The 16,379-nt window shown below is 43.8% G+C and overlaps 1 long non-coding RNA gene across 1 annotated transcript; it reads left to right on the top strand.

Annotated features, from left to right (window-relative positions):
* The first annotated feature begins 7,618 nt into the window (after positions 1-7,618).
* On the top strand, positions 7,619-12,666 carry LOC125756702 (uncharacterized). The gene is made up of 3 exons (XR_007414694.1): positions 7,619-8,752; positions 9,323-10,297; positions 11,139-12,666. It is a non-coding gene; the product is annotated as an uncharacterized LOC125756702 (long non-coding RNA).
* Positions 12,667-16,379: the final 3,713 nt, after the last annotated feature.

The raw sequence follows: 16,379 nt of genomic DNA, 5'->3' as shown, positions 1-16,379 counted from the left end.
GTTGAATCCTTATAGGCTAATAAAACTCAGGGTGATCATTACCAGCTATAGTAAGCCTGAGCATGGTCTTGTTTCGTAAGGTTTCATATACACGATGAACAACGTTAGAACGGGACAAAGACGAGAGGACACAAAACTCGGCCCACTCGTCTTCGTCCTGTTCTAGTCCTCTTTCATCGTTCAAGCACAGGATCTACCACCAGCCCAATTAAAGACGCTAATACATTTCATACACTCACAAGGGGCGAATCTCATTAAACTGGCTTGACCAGCAAACTGAATACAATCCATAAACTCAACAAAAACCTCCCATCGTCTCCTAAAAACGTGGATTACTTTCACTTTCCCACCCGTTAATGCGGTGACATTTGGTCTAGGCTATTTGACAGCATTTGCAACAGATATCTCATCCAGTCGATGTCTTCAAGACTTAACACCGCTGATGGCCATAAGTGGCCTCACTCAATAAAATAAAGAACACCCACACTTTGAATCACTTTTGCATTCTTTTTTATGATCAATAGGGTCTGTGAATTACTTGGCGTTACAGTACACTCACGCTAATAAACGGGACGACCTGTGCTGATGGCCATCTGCATCAGGGCCGCCAGCTACCGACTACGATGACTGAGGTTCCCTAGGAACACCGCCACCGGAACCAAAGGTGTCCTAGAGCATCCAGAAGGCCATCCTAGTCGAATGGCGAGCTGCCCAACGACGAATCATCATCATAGTCAGCCTACAGGATCGTTAGTGATGGCTGAATATCAAACATTTCACAATATATCCCGAAAAGGCTGCGTCTACCGCTATGTTGGCGGTGAGGGCGCCGCCTCCTCACTTCTCTCCACGCCGCACCGGGAAGTGTACACATTCAAAGGCTATGTAGCCAAGAGAGCCCACGCCGTGGCTCAGACGATGGCCCTCAGCCCTGATCTTTTCCTTCCTTGACCACCGCCCGAAGCATTAGCATGAACAGAGCGGGTTCCACGGCATTTGTACATCGGCGGCGGTGACGACGGCCACAGAAGGATGCTGGAAGTCCAATCTACCTCCTGCACGGACAGAGATCGTGGCAGTGCTCGGCTGCTGCTCCTTCCCCTGAAACTGTCATCCTTGAGCATCTCCTCTGCTCCTGTTGCTTGAGCTGGCAGGTCACACGCTGATTTAAGACGTCGTCAAGGTATCTCATTCGGTTGACGGCAGCAGCTTCAGCCGCCTTGCGCTGATATGGTTTCGTCTCGGCGGCGCTGAAGAAAGGACAACGCTTTTTAAAACGACGGCTCAAGCGCTGGTTGTTTCCATTCAGCTGCGCTGCGGCCACCCATCGCCTCATCTCCTGTGTCAACAGCACGAACTTGTTCGTAGGCAGCGGAACGCGCGACCGCAGCTGAATGGTTTGCTGCGCCGCTCGGCTCATCGGCGGAGCCGCCATGCCAGGATCCGGGGCCACTCCAGTCACCACCATCGCCACTTCTTCTGCTGTTGTGCTGCCCGTAATGGAAGACGCTGAAAACTCCCAGGTGCGTGCTGGTGGTCCTCTGTTGAAACCTTCAACAACTATGGCTGAACTTTGACAGGAGAGTCGTCCCCTGAGCAAGGATAAAATCCACGTTGCTCGAATGACGGTCTTCTTCTTCTACCTCTTTTCTCCGTAACGCACGAGTAATTCTCACTACGTAATTGGCCAAAACTCGAGTTGCTGAATTCAATGAATATAGAAATGGTATTTGATTTCGAAATGTGAGAAAATGGTTGATTTCACTGCGCAAGAAAATAAAGGGCCTAGCGAAATTTGAATGTATTACCATACCACTAACAAAACCACAAATGAATAGGTAGCTATGATGATGATGGTGACTATATGAAATAAATACAATTAACTAATGACTTGGACTCAAAAATCCACAGAGTCTCTTGTGCATTCGCTTAAAATGACTCGAAGGGTAAAATCCCCTATTTTTTAGATTCGAAGCAGCTTTTGCTCGGGGCTATGTCCATCATGGGTGGTGGCGTCCGCGCTCCACTGCGCATGTGCGCCTACTGTCTCTCCCACTCTCCTCCTTTACGCAGGTGTTCGGTCGCCCTCTCTGCTCTCCTCCCACGTGACGCAGCCGCGCCGCAGCCAAATACAGCCTGTAAGCCATTCTCTCCTCTCCCTCCCCCATTTCATGTGTATAAGCGCGTGCGCTCGGTCGGCTCCCGTCATTCTCGCTTCGCTCCCTTTCAGATGAGTTGTAACGTCAATGTCGGCGCCACTCGTTCACTGGACGCTAACGGAAAGCAATGCACAAACACAACGTAATGATAACACAAACACTAAATACAAACCTCACACACTAATGGAAACGCCGAGTGAACGTAACGGAAACTTGGTGTGCGCCCCCAATGCTGCTTCGCATCCCCTCATGGTTCGCTTGAGTGGGAGATGGTGTAATTTTTTTCCCTCGATCGATGTATTGATCCTCCCCCGGCCCCCATCGAAAGCTTTCTGCACTTTACGTGGTTTTGCACTAGCTCCAGGATCGGAAGCAATGCAAGCTTTCAGCACCTAACCTGATTTTGCAATGCCTCCGGCATCGGCCCGCGTTCGACCAGGCGACGACGTCATGTGACGCCATCGTGATGTGAAGGCACGTTGTGTGACGTCATGATGACGCCATCAGGTTAAATCATCACGTGCGGTTGATTTCTTGTATCCCTCGTGTTGATGCCGCCGAAGCCGACGCCGACGGTCAGTTTTCGTGTTTGATGAGGCATCTAAGGCTTTCGCTTTAATAATAATGTTCTTGATGGCGCCGAAAACATCTCTGTGAAAGTTCCCGTCGCTACAAGCTCCAAATTCATACCATATAGCGAAAGGGAACTTGAAATGCTGTTTTTCGGTGTTTAATGAAGTGGCGGCACGGCAAAAGGATTACTCGGTTTTTTCGCTGTTTTCTCCTCATTAAAGAAATTCGGAAAATAAATGCACCAGCAACACATGTCCAAATGAAGAATTGGTGTTTGCAGACACAGGTAACCGCTGAAGCACGAAAGGCTTCCACCCGCGGGGAATATGAAGGCGACAATGGTGATAACCATATTTCAAACCAGGGCACGAACCCACAATGAAGGATAGGAAAAATCGAGTGGTTGTTGGCTGCATGCACGTATAACGAGTTCAGAAAACAAATATCACCGGCAAAAATTGCTAATGGAAGCAGCTAATATAAGTGCGAAATGATACCACCAGATTAATGGATGTCTATCTTTTAAATACATATAAAGAGCAATAGATGTAGTTAAAAGTGGAAGAAATTCAGAAAAATATAAAGGAATTAAGTGAGCAAGAAAGAATTAGCTCTACATAAAACGTGGTGTTGCACGTGCAGTGAAATCGCACATAATGTGAACAGCCTATGATCATCCTGAGATTTGTCCTTACATATTAGGTGTCATATACCCCAAAAGAGTATGAAACTACGCAGTTTCTATAACACCTTCACTATAGTTTCACTGATTGTTTCACCTATTGACAGACTACGCAACAGACGTCGAAGATTATACGGAAAAGCAAGCTGTGTTGCGTCAAGCACATAAGCTGAAGGGAACCAAAATTTATCTTCAAAACGACTACTGTCCTGACACACTCCGCAAAAGAAAACTACTATGGGCAACTGCAAAAGCAGACAGAGAAAGCGGTAGCAAGGTTGCTCTTGTTCACGATAAGCTTCGTATTGATCACACCTTTTTCTGTTGGGACGACTCGCTTAATGCGCGTAGGAAAGTGTCACATGAGAGTGCCGTAGGGAATCCCAGCTAGCACTTAGGGGAGCACCAACTTCGTTTGCTTTGCTTCAATGCACGGAGTATAACAAATAAAATTGAAAAGCTGGAAAATATTTTGCTCACGCACGATCCACATGTCTGTGTGATAACAGAGTCTTGGTTACATGAAGCCATTGGCGATAGCGAGATAGTTCCGCCGAACTACCAACTTTTTCGATGTGATCGTGGTTCTCGGGGCGGTGGAGTGGCTGTCATTATCAAGTATGGCATTGATGTATCTATTGCTGAGTGTTTTCCAGTGAGAGAGAGTCTGCTTTTAAAACTTTCATTTGCTGATATGTCATTTTTTCTCTGTGCGGTTTATCGATGTCCTAATGCTGATGATTCTTTTATGAGCGGTTTGTACGATGAACTACTATGTCTACGAAGCAAAAATCTTATTTTAACGGGTGACTTCAATCTGCCAGTCATTAATTGGGATGATATAAATTATGGTACTTCTTCTTCAGCTGACACACTCTTAGACATAATGTTTTCTCTAGGCCTTGAGCAAATGGTAGGACACCCCACAAGGGGGAGTTCGATACTTGATCTGCTATTTACAACGGAACTCTTTACCGAAGCGACTATCACAGTTGAAACCGGTATTTCTGACCATAGATTAATATCATTTGTTTGGGACAGGCATGGACGTTGTAAATCAGTGAAAACGCCAGTGAAAAGTGTTGTAAGAGATTTCAATCGAGCGGATGATGTTGCAGTAATTGATTATTTAGAAACACATCTCCCCACATCTGTAAGTGATCTTGATAGAGCCTGGCAACTCTTCCGTGGTAATGTGGACTTCTGTACAAAGAACTTTGTACCGCTTAGGAGAATACGCAGGCGTTCACATAACCCATGGATAAACCGTGAGATTATACAGATCAAGAGAAAGATAAAAAGGTTACGAAAAAAACACAAGACTAGTACGCAACATTTTTCCGATCTCAAAGAAAAATTATTAGAGAGTGTTAGTAAGGCTAGGCATCAATTTTTTAACGACACACTACCTGAATTCATCAAGACAGATCCTGATAAATTTTGGCGCTATCTTAAGCAAACTAAAGAAGGCGTTTCTGAAATACAAGTTGATGAGGTCACGATAACAGATCCGGCACTAATTGCTGATCATTTTAATAAATACTTTCAGAGCGTCTTTTCCGAACCACAGTATTATGAACTGCGAGACCCGATGCCCATAATCACGGATGATGTTCTGATAACTCGTGAAGGTGTTTTACAAATGTTACTTAAGGTTATTCCTAAGAAATCGTCAGGCCCTGACGGCATTGGTAATTCATTCCTACGACGCTATGCTGAACAAATCACTGACTTCCTTACTGCCATTTTCAATGTATCACTCAAATATGGTCAGATACCAGCCGATTGGCGTAAAGCTCGTGTTGTGCCGATCTTTAAAAAGGGTAACCGCTATTCCTTGACAAACTACCGTCCTGTTTCTATCACTAGTAGCTGCTGTAAAATGTTAGAGCATGTTGTTGCAAATTACATTAACACATTTTTATCAGAAAATAATATTTTGTCGCCTAATCAACATGGTTTCCGAAAAAATATGTCTACGGTAACACAGCTTGTGTCTACAGTGCATGAATTCGCACGGGTTCTAGATATATCTGGGCAGACTGATGTGTTCTTTTTAGATTTTGGCAAAGCCTTTGATAAGGTGCCTCATGGAAAACTTTTGTTTAAACTCGAAAATATTGAGCTACCTTCGGGTATCGTTAAATGGATTCATATGTACTTAAATAACAAAACTCAATTTGTTGAGGTCAGGGGTTGTTCTTCTTCTTCGCTAAATGTTTCTTCTGGTGTGCCACAAGGTAGTGTGTTAGGCCCCTTGTTATTCTTAATTTTTGTTAATGATTTAGTTGATGTCGTACATAAGGACATAGCCGTCCGATTATACGCGGATGATTGTGTTGTTTTTAAAGAAATATGTTGTGTAAATGACCACATATTACTTCAACAGTCTCTTACAAGTATAGATGAGTGGTGTCAAAACTGGGGCATGGAACTTAATAGTGACAAAACAGTTCTCTTGAGAATAACAAGAAAACGAACTCCCAGCCTTTATACTTATTTTCTCCGCAATAACCCACTCAAAGACGTAGAAAAATACAAATATCTAGGAGTCACTTTGACAAAGTCACTTACGTGGTCAGACCCCATTACAAGCATATGCACGGCTGCACTTAGGAAACTGTAATTTCTTAAGAGGAAACTTAAATCCTCCACGAAGGAGACCAGGGGCCGAATTCACAAAGCTCACTTACGAGCAAATTGTCGCGTAAGAGAAATTTTGTCGCGTAAGTCGATTCACGAAGCGAAAAAAACGTCGTAAGAGCCGTCGTTATCACATCGGCCGCTGCGGTAAAGCGCGCTGCGACTGTCAAGGAGCATGCCAGCGATGGTGATGCAGTTGCTATATTTGGTGACGTCACTGAAAAAGGCTCGTAAGTGGATTCACGAAGCAAAAAAAATGCGCAGAAACAGCGTGGCTACGAGAAAATCCCAAGAGTGGTCCGGACCACTCTTACGAACAATATGGCTGTTTAGAACGTGCAAGTGCGGCGGGTAGCTGGGTGCCGCGGCTGATTTTAAGCTAATTCACGGCCATGTAAGGCTACTTGATGATTGCTGGTACGTTTTAATTTATTTCGGCGCTTTGAGTTTCGTGTGTTCTTTCGCTTGTACGCTATGGACAGTATTGGCACTCGCAGTCGTCCAATAACCTGAGACTCGCAGTAATTAAAGAAGCCTATTGGGTGTCAATGGCGAAAAAGTGTGCATGCAAAGGCTTGTGATTGGATTAAAACCAAAGTTCTACATGAAAGGTCGATGAAGTCGAAAGCGGCGCGGTATTTGGTCAACATTTTTTTGTTATGTTGTTGTGTTGCGTCCTACTTCCTCCAATGAGACGTCCAACTTATGATGATGTACGCAGCATTGGTCGAAATTACCACCAAAGAGGTTCAGAGGAGCACATCAGCTGCACGTTATTGGAAATAAAATTGAGCGGAGCATTTCAGTTAGCCGTTATTAAAGCCTATTATGTGATTCCATAACTTGTCTAGTTGGATTTGCTTTAACTGACCAATAGGCACGATCTCCAAAATGCCGCTGTCGCTATGCACTTTGGGCCGATCCAGAGCGAGCTCGTACATTGCAAATCACAGCATATTATAGATGTGCGTGATTATGCATCAAATCACAAACAAATCGAGCTTTTCGACCTTCATTGTTCGGAAACCGAAACGGAACGCGTTTATATGGCAAGTAGTCAGAAAGAAATGGCTCCAGTAATTTGAAATGACATCGAAAATAAGTGCGAATGCTCACGATTCTCGAGTATAAACAAACCTTTGCCGAATTCATGTCCCTTTGATTATTAACTGCCATTTAACTTGGCGTGAGAATATCAATTAAAGGTGTATTCACCCACTCATATATGTATTTTGTTCTCAGAAGCGTCAGCGCGACCTGGAAATCATCGCGTAGACAAGGCGAAACCCCCGCTGCAGGCTCCTATCGTAGCAGACGACAAACGCTAGCAGACGACGGCTTGAGCGAGAGGCGCAGCTTGTGATTGGTTGGGAAGCAGTACTCTCCACATCAGGTCATCTTATGACGTTGACAAAACACTTCTTTCATCGCGCGCTCCTGTCGTGTTCGTCATATCTTCCCCCTCGCACATAAGAGGAATTTTTATCTCGACGTCAAAAACGCGCAAGAGCTTTTTGTGAGCTCTCTTAGCGCTTGCCCCTGCTGCGCAGTTCGCGAAAACAACATGGCGCCGTAAGCTGTGTGTGTCGGTGCCGATTTTCGCAAACTCTAGGGTTCCTTCAGCGTTCAACTGGATGTGCTGTGAATACCGCTGCTTTTTCGGTGCGCGCAAGCCGTGTGAAGACCGACGGTAGTGCCTCTTGGTGTGCGGTGAAGCGTATCGAAGCCTGTGCCTCGGTGTGTTTATGAAGCGGGGATCGGCGCCTGTGTACCGACGGTAACTAGCACTCGAGGAGCCTGCAGTGCGTGTTTGAGTGTTGGTAACAGTTCGTTTGCTTCGCTTTCCAGTGTCTCAGTAAGGTGCAGTGCGGCATTTCGAATTGACAACATTTCGGCACGTTACTTGAGGGATTCCGCGCCCGCACGGTAACGCATGAACTACGACTACGCTCTGTATTTGGTTCTTGCATCGCCACGGGTTAGCCCGTGCGCTTCTATTTTCTTGTAAGCAGTCCAGGCAAATGCAGTGTTCGGGAGTGAAACGATGTGCGTTGTGAACAGTGGTGCTGTGTTGACATTTCCAAGACTTGTGAAGAGGCTGTGCCCGTGTGACAGAAGATTAAAAGCGTTGATAACCGTGTTTCGCCCTACGAAGTTGCGATGGTGCTTTATGAGGGCTTTAAGGATTTGGCGCTGGGCTTGGCGCTTTCTTTTTTAACTCGTTTCTTCTCCTTGTTGTGATAACTGTAATCCGAACATCATAGCGTGTCGAACCGAAGTCGCGCGCCGAGACATTCTGCTGTAAATGTGGCTGCTTTGGCAGTACGCCTTGACTGTTCTCCGGTGAAAACTTGGACTTGTACCTGGCAGCGAAAGCACATGGACGTCACGCTTCGCTTCGGACAGAACACACTTCTCACTGGTGCCTTGCCTTGGATGAAGTCGTAGACCAGCACCGGCTAACTACAGGTTTTCGAGTCCATCTGTCCTGTCGTTCTGCACGGCACTGGAGCCTTGACTACAGCGGCCCACGACGATTGGTCACGCTTCACCAGTGGACGTACACGTCTTGCTAGCCTTGCATTTCTACGTCAACGGCATTTCCAGTCCACAGACGTCTTTTGCCTGTGGCTGCAGTGCAGAGCACATTCGATTCCCGATGACGCTGACGGCTGCTAATATCGTTGTGCCATCGGTGAGTTGAACTTGCGCAACTAATTTCGTTGTTATTCGTGTAGCGCTATAACGTACGTTTGTAAGTTTTTCATCCCAGCAGATGTAATGTCACCCCATGTTAAGTTCCAGTACGAAAAATGTACTACTACCACTTTGTACATACGTATATATGGCCAATATACATATATTCGAATATGAGCAAGTACACCAGCAGCGTTTATGATTTGGGTTAAGCAGGTTATTATCTGGTCATTAAGAGGAGGCTGTCTGTTTACCACGCTTGATAGTTGAGAGAAAAATATTTGATGCGAATTTATTCTCCAGGAGCCATGTAGCACTTCTTCAGGGATTCCCTTTATATTTCAAAATTACTTGCATAGAAGATTACTGCTGTGGCAGCACTATACTTTACCAGGACATATATATCTTACGGTATGTAAAGCTTACATGGGGCTTCAGTTTGTTGCAGATTGAATATGGCATATTTGATAGCTTTGACTACGTGATAGTTTTTGTGCTACTGCCAAATATGTATTAAGAGCGCTTTCAGTGGTGGTTTTTTAATATATCCTGTTTGGCCTCTTCACAGATCGCAGACTTTCGTAAGGTCCTGGAATCCCTCGATTGCAAGCACTGGCAAATCAAGCCACCTTATGACTTGGAGCACATGTACAGAAATAGGAAGGACTTGTGCTCCCTAAATGTACAAGTCTTTTGCAACGGTAGGGGTGTCATCGTCCAGCCGATCTCAAAGGGGCCTGGAAGCACGCATGGCAGCCTCATCTGGATGGACTGTGCTCTGCCTGGGAGCTTCAAGGGCAGAAAACTGCCTAATGGCTGGTTGCTACATTAGCTTTTTTTAAAGTACAGATGGTACAGTAAACACCGGTTAATGTACACACCTTCACAACCCAAACATTGTTAGTAACAGTGGATGCTTGCATTATTTTCGCACACCAATGCTAATTGGACACTTAAGGAGAAGCAAACTATGATGGAATTGACAATGTCGCAAGTGTAAAGTCTGCAGCTTATGAATTTTACTTCATACATGTGAGACTGGAAAGTTGTGCTTTTGAAATAGCGCAAATACTTTTATTGCTTATTGAGCTCTTGTGCTTGTGACACACTCACTGTATCAAGTGCTCTGTATGGAAATAGCAAGTGGGTGAAAATCGCCTGGCTGTTCGCAACATGCAGGGAGAAAGAGCTCAGGCAACACAGGAGCAGTAAATGCGCATTTTTTTAAAAAGCTCATCTTTTTTTCAATGTTGTTGCATATGTTGCATTTCCGTCGTACATGTTCTCAGCACAATTGCATAGTCGCACGGTTATTTCTACAAATCGTATTTGACCTGAATACACGCTTGTTGATCTCTGAAGGTGACTCTCCCTATGCCTGAGAGCCATGGGTGCTCACCCTCCTGTCCGTGGCTGGCCCAGCTGAGCAGCAGTGCAGTGCAGCCCCCACCCATGCAAGACAAGTCATACAGTGCACCTTTGGTGTTCTGAGCACGACACAGCATATCCGTCCAGCATTGCATTGACAGCAATAGTGATGATGGTGAGTGTTTTTGGAAACCATAAGAGCCTATTAACATGCATTTGTGGATTATGAGTGCGTTTGTTGCTCACAATCATTTCTCCTAATCAAGTGCATTTTTTTTTTCAAAGTGTACTTTTGGTAGGAAAAACGGCTTTGAGAAACAAAAACACACATAATCCGCAAGTGCTTTGTGCTTTCTAGTCTTCAAAATTGTTCCTGCACACTGTATGATGACGTGGCTATGTTAGATAACGTTAAAGTGATGAACAATAGCTGTTGTCTTGTAACTTAGCAATACATGACTACACTCTAAGAAAAAATAGAGTATTTTTTAGTATTTCTGCCACACACCAATAACGTAATCTAGCTTGCTCGGGTTTTCTTTTTTGAAAACCTGGCTCTTGGCACTTCCCTATCAAGAATGTTGTCACTCTAATGACGCGCGGTGGTAACGCGAGGAAAGTACGTGAGATGGATGACGATTGTCGTTGTGGGGTGGCAATACTCCCCAAATACTTCATTTTTTCTTAGAATGTAGCACAGTGAACTCATTTGTGGTCGGCTTCTTGCACCTAGTGTAAAGTAGAAATAGAAGATACTTTATTGGCTTATGTCTCACTATTAGGCAGAAATTTGTTGCCTTCAAAATGAACATTGTAGTTATACATTTATACAATATTTTTTCAAAGACTTCATTGTTGGTGGCTCTATGTTCAGACCTTTTTTTAGTTTTTAATATTTCTTAATACTTGTCATCGGCTTCTGAAAATACGAGAGCTGGAGTTTCTAGCACATATCAGTTGTCCAGTTTTACACATAGCATGGTTGTAACAATCATCTGCATTTTTCTATGTTCCAGCAGTACCACGGGATCAGGTGCCTCACTGTCATCTAATTGTACAGTGTATATCGGACAAAACGCACAAGGCTAACAAGTAGACAGCGACTACCTGTGACTGTGTCCTGCTGTTCAATGTGCACGTCAACAGACAGAATGCATTGTGATATCTGGAACAGTTTGAATCGTATGGTGAGAATCTGCTAAGCTGCAGTTTAATTGTGGAGCAGTGCATCATTCAGCAATTCCTTGCACTTGAGGATTCAAAATTAATTAAATTCTGCATTTAATATACAAAACCTTGACATTAATGTACAGCACACTGTAGTAGTAGTGTGCAAATTAATTTCGGCTACCTTGAATTTTTAACATGCTCGTAAATCAAAGTGCATGTGTGTCTCTGCATTTCACTGCCATTAGAAACAGCAGCCATCGTCGGCAACCAAAACCGTGTTTTCATGTTTGGTAGTGCAAGAATGAAACCATTGAAGCGGGTAATTTTGCACTTGGTCGATATAGTCGTTCAGGATACGCGCATTAGTATAGAACAAATGATTTTCTGTTTATATAAGCTCTGGAAAGTCCTTCTCCACGGATTATTTAGATGCAAGAGGAGCGTCACTATTCCTAGTACGTCCAACAAGTTTTAGCACCTGTGTAATGTTATCCCGTCGCCTGTCTGTCCTCTTCAACAGTCACCCTCTCTGCATGTACTGTGCAAGTTTTAATTTTTTTTTTCATATAGTGTTTCTTGCCACAGGTTTCTCCATTATGTAATTGTATACTCTGCAAATAGTTTATCATCTATGCAGCTTTGCTCATTTTACTGCTGAAAGTATTTATTGCTTTTTGTAGGGTGATTATAGCATGCATTTACTTATGCCTTTTGTTGCGTCTGTACAATGGTTTAGCCTGAAGAAGGCTGTTGGTATACTCTAATCTTGAAACTGGCGACATCAAACAAATTTCTAGGCTGATAACCATTACTACTATCATCAGATAAGCTGTGACTGCTCCATGAAAATGTATTTAAGATTCTGTAAACTGTGCCAGGTAAACGTTTTTAAATTATTTTATTGTTGTCCATGGTTTATACGCCTGAAACATAATTACTTCATCGTGGTACATTATAAAATGTTATTATGCACATTTCTGCTGATAAACATTGCAGCTGAGGCCAGCAGCAAGATATACATGCAAGACACTGAAGCTTCACATCACATGCCTTGTCTAGAAGTGCACTGAAATTTTTTTTCGAGCGGAATGAGAGACTGCTATACAGCAGTCTCTCAATGTGCACACTTCTAAACCTTTTTGAGGAGTGTTTTCAGGAGAAGCAATAGGGTCTTGACATGTCAACAACAGCATTTTTTGTACCCAGGAGCTTAGTAACAGCGAATTGTTTTATTTATGTATTCGTCCAGAATTTGTCCGACCTGTGCCAATTTTTCAGCCCACGTCACCTAACATGGCTTGTTATAGTGTTGTCAATGTGCCCGACTATGTAAATAAACTATGTGTCATATTGCAGACATGTACCAAAATGTGATGCATTGCGCTTTTCCTTGGCATCACATTGTCAGGGGCTCTTTTCTTATATATCGTCGTGGGCTGCCGCCCACCAAATGTATAAAAATTGCTTGTGAGTGGGCAGCAGCAGGAACTATGCATCAAATTGTTCCAGGAGGGTTCGAGAAATGCCGAGTTGGCACATAAAAGTGGTGAGAGATTTCTCTCGTAGGTTACTGCCTTGAAACCTCATATGCTCAAGACTGAGTGTATCAGCATTGTTGTTTTATAGCAGTTCATCCTATTAACTACACCTCAACGTATGTATGTATGTATGTATGTGTGTATGTATGTATGTATGTATGTATGTATGTATGTATGTGTATGCATGTATCTGAAACAAAAGCTTACGTTATTTTGTTTACTGTAACTTTTATAAGAATTTTGCTATTTGCTTTCTAGTTCTCCTTTTTCAATCTCATTTTCATTACTCCAGTATGTTTCCTACTGTGCAAAAATGAATGTAACCTTACATAAAATGTGTGCATTCAAACAAGATGTTTCATTTTCCAACGTACAGTTCTGAGCAAGAAGTTGAAAACTATGCAACCAACCAGCAAAAATGAGTTTATAGGACAGTTCCTCCGTGTAACATTGCTTCTAAGATTGCGTTTGTCGAATATGTAGAATAGAGTAGTCGACTTCAAACCAGCATAACCAAGCTTTCGCTCGTGGCTGTACATACTTTTACATATGTGCGTGGTATTTCTACGTATTGTCATACCTGTTGCCAATTACTATTTAGGGCACAAAACTAGTCAAGCTGAATATGCGGATTTTTGTCTGTCCACCTGTCATCTATACTTTAACTGCTGTTGATAAAGAATAAACTCGGGTTTAAAATTTTCAAGTACTTACAAAGGGAAGAGTAGCCCTTAATTACGCAAATGAATTTGCCGCAATTTTTCCGCAGGCCTACTGCTTTGCCCTCTCCTAAGAACTCGATAGCCTGCTGGAGTTATTTAGAACCATTGACAGAGGCATTACACGGAGCTGCGCAACACGACAGAGACCGAGAGAGAAAACACATCACTGTGTGTTTGTCTTTTCTCGCTGTTCCTGTCGTTTTGCGCTGCTGCGTGGAATGAATGCCACCCAACTAGCACGGAAACATGTCCCGACAAAGGCAGTCATCTTGGCCGCAAGCAGTTTGGCCGCCGCGTGTCTATTGATGTTCTTGAAAACACCGTGATGTCTGACCGGCGCTCGAATAGCCAGAGTCGTGAAAAGTAATGCCCAGGTATGATAATTGGGTTTCGGGACTGGGTGCTCTTGCGATAGTAGTGGTTAGAGAAAAAAAAAGTAATCTTATTTCTGTGATCCGTGAGGGAGCACGGCGCAGCGTTTTTGGGTCTAAAGGGGAGTGAAAGAAGAGAGCTGAAAGGCCAGGTTATCAGAAAAAGAGTGCCAGAAACACATACCCTCAGGCACTACTATCTGTTTTTCCATAAAAAAAAAAATCCGTGAGTGCTTGGCGACACTGCGAATCGAACCCAGTACCTCCCGCATTGCAGCCGGACGCTGTAACGACTCGACCACCGCTGCAGTGTTTCGCAAGAGAGCTTGCCACTGTCACACTTACTTCATTGTATATATATTATCTTTCCCTCGAAAGACACCTAATGCAAAATGTCCGGCGAAAGTCCATCAAAAGGAGAAAAAAAAAGCTCGGGATCCGAGTGCATTTGCCTAAGGTGACTCGAAGGTTAAAGCCATTACGTGTGGTTATATTGCCGTGCACTTTGTATCGAGTGCGACATCACTAATCAACTATCGCTAATTGAGTGTCACTAATGTCACTTTCACTAATTGAATATTCCATTTGATTCGATTATCGTCATTTAAATAAACTTTCCCTAAACAAATCACTGCTCACTTAATTTGCTTCGATTCTTATATATAAGCACAATCACACTTTCGCTCGCTTTTCTATGGCTTTCGCTCCCATAGACGTTAGTAAGTAACGCGACCGCCGTCTCTTTTTTTTTTCTTTTTGTTAATCGTGCAAACGCGCAGCACGCGCGCCCTGTGAATCTAGGCGCACGTGTAGTGATGTTACTTCAGGCCGAGACAACTGAACGCCACTTCTTTTATGTTTGCTCACGCAAACTCCGCAAGGACGAAGTGACTGCGCCGTGTTTTCTGAAAAGCATTAGCTCGTAGAAACCTCCCGACGAATCTTCCTCGTTTTATGTGTTCACATATTTAAGCGTATACGATCCCTCTGGCATTCCGGCCCTGTCAAAATGCTGCGGTTAATTGAACTTGCGGCATTACGCGCATCATGCCTTTGTTACTGCTGCTTTATATTTCTGTACAAACGTTCTCCGTAGGCTCTAAAGCCGCTCCTATGTCTTGTACTGAGATCTTTGTAAGAAATGCAACATTTCACGTCTAGCTACAAAACACCCTAATGGCAACCACCATACCGTGCTCGAACATGCCTAATTAGTTGAGTGGCAGCGCAGCTTCATGAAAATGTAACTAAACTGGTTGTGGAAAACAAGGGGGGGGGGGGCGTTTCGCTCACACCTTCAAACCTTCAATGTTTCAATTTATGCGTGGTTTGTAGACGCGGTGCATCTGGAGCGTTGTTCGCCTGCACTTGACGAGATAGCACACGGACTATTACGCCATCGAGCAACTAGATTTTGGTTAGCTATGGTCATCCATGAAACGCGAGCACTTGGCTTCGCGCAAGACCCCAGGACGTCTGCTGCAACACGTAAGCGCTGTAGCAGACGCCCGGAACTGGCAGCTGAGATACAGCGAAAATCAGGCAAAATACATTCGCTATCATCGTGTACCCTCGATGCTAGACGCTTCGCGTGCTGCCTTGCTATCACCTGCGCGCACTTCTTTCTTTCCTTGTCGTTTCATCGGCTTTCGCGTTGCCTCCTTGCCCTCAAAAGTGGCGAGTAAGTTAAATTCGTACCATTGCTATCGCATTCCCTCGAGATACGAGAATTAGTGGCTAAGAAATTGCGCAGGCAAGAGAAAGCTTTGTGAATTCGGCCCCAGATTATTGGCATATAACACCTGCATTCCATCAAAACTTGAATATGCCTCGGTTGTTTGGGACCCTCAATGTAAAAAAGATATTGCCGTGATTGAAAAAGTTCAGCGGAAGGCTGTCAGATTTATATTTAGCAAATATAAAAGATATGATTCGCCAACACAACTTATGCAACTGAACGACATCCAAACACTGGAAACTCGCAGAAAAATTAATCGGTTAACGTTCCTACACAAAATTCTTTCCGGTAAAGTTACAACAAGTCTGCCCAACTGTGTGAAACCTCTGTCTTCTAGAAAAACAAGACATAAGCATAAATATTCATTGGCGCCAGTTTTTGCCCCTACCACTGCTTTTAAAAACAGTTTTTTCCCTAGGACTATTGCTGACTGGAACTCTTTGCCAATAAGTGCTTTTCAGTCCGAAGATATTGAAAAACAGCTTGAAACTTTTTTTGTTTAGTTCTGAATGATGTATCCATATGGTGTGTATTCGCAGTGCCCGAGTAATGTAGTTAGTTGACTTCTGCTGCGCATGAGTGTTCTGATCACTGTTTATGTGCCGTAACACTGTTGTGCAAGTGCACTATAAGTTGACTAATTAAGTGCTGTGACATTGTACTTTTTTTGTTGTTGTTGCCCCTCCTGCTTGGGCCTAAGTATAGGCCTGCAGAACCT

The sequence above is a fragment of the Rhipicephalus sanguineus genome, chromosome 1, assembly GCF_013339695.2.
Source record: "Rhipicephalus sanguineus isolate Rsan-2018 chromosome 1, BIME_Rsan_1.4, whole genome shotgun sequence".
NCBI lineage: Eukaryota > Metazoa > Arthropoda > Arachnida > Ixodida > Ixodidae > Rhipicephalus > Rhipicephalus sanguineus.
Note: the sequence above shows the minus strand (reverse complement) of the source record. Positions and strands in the feature narration are given on the sequence as shown.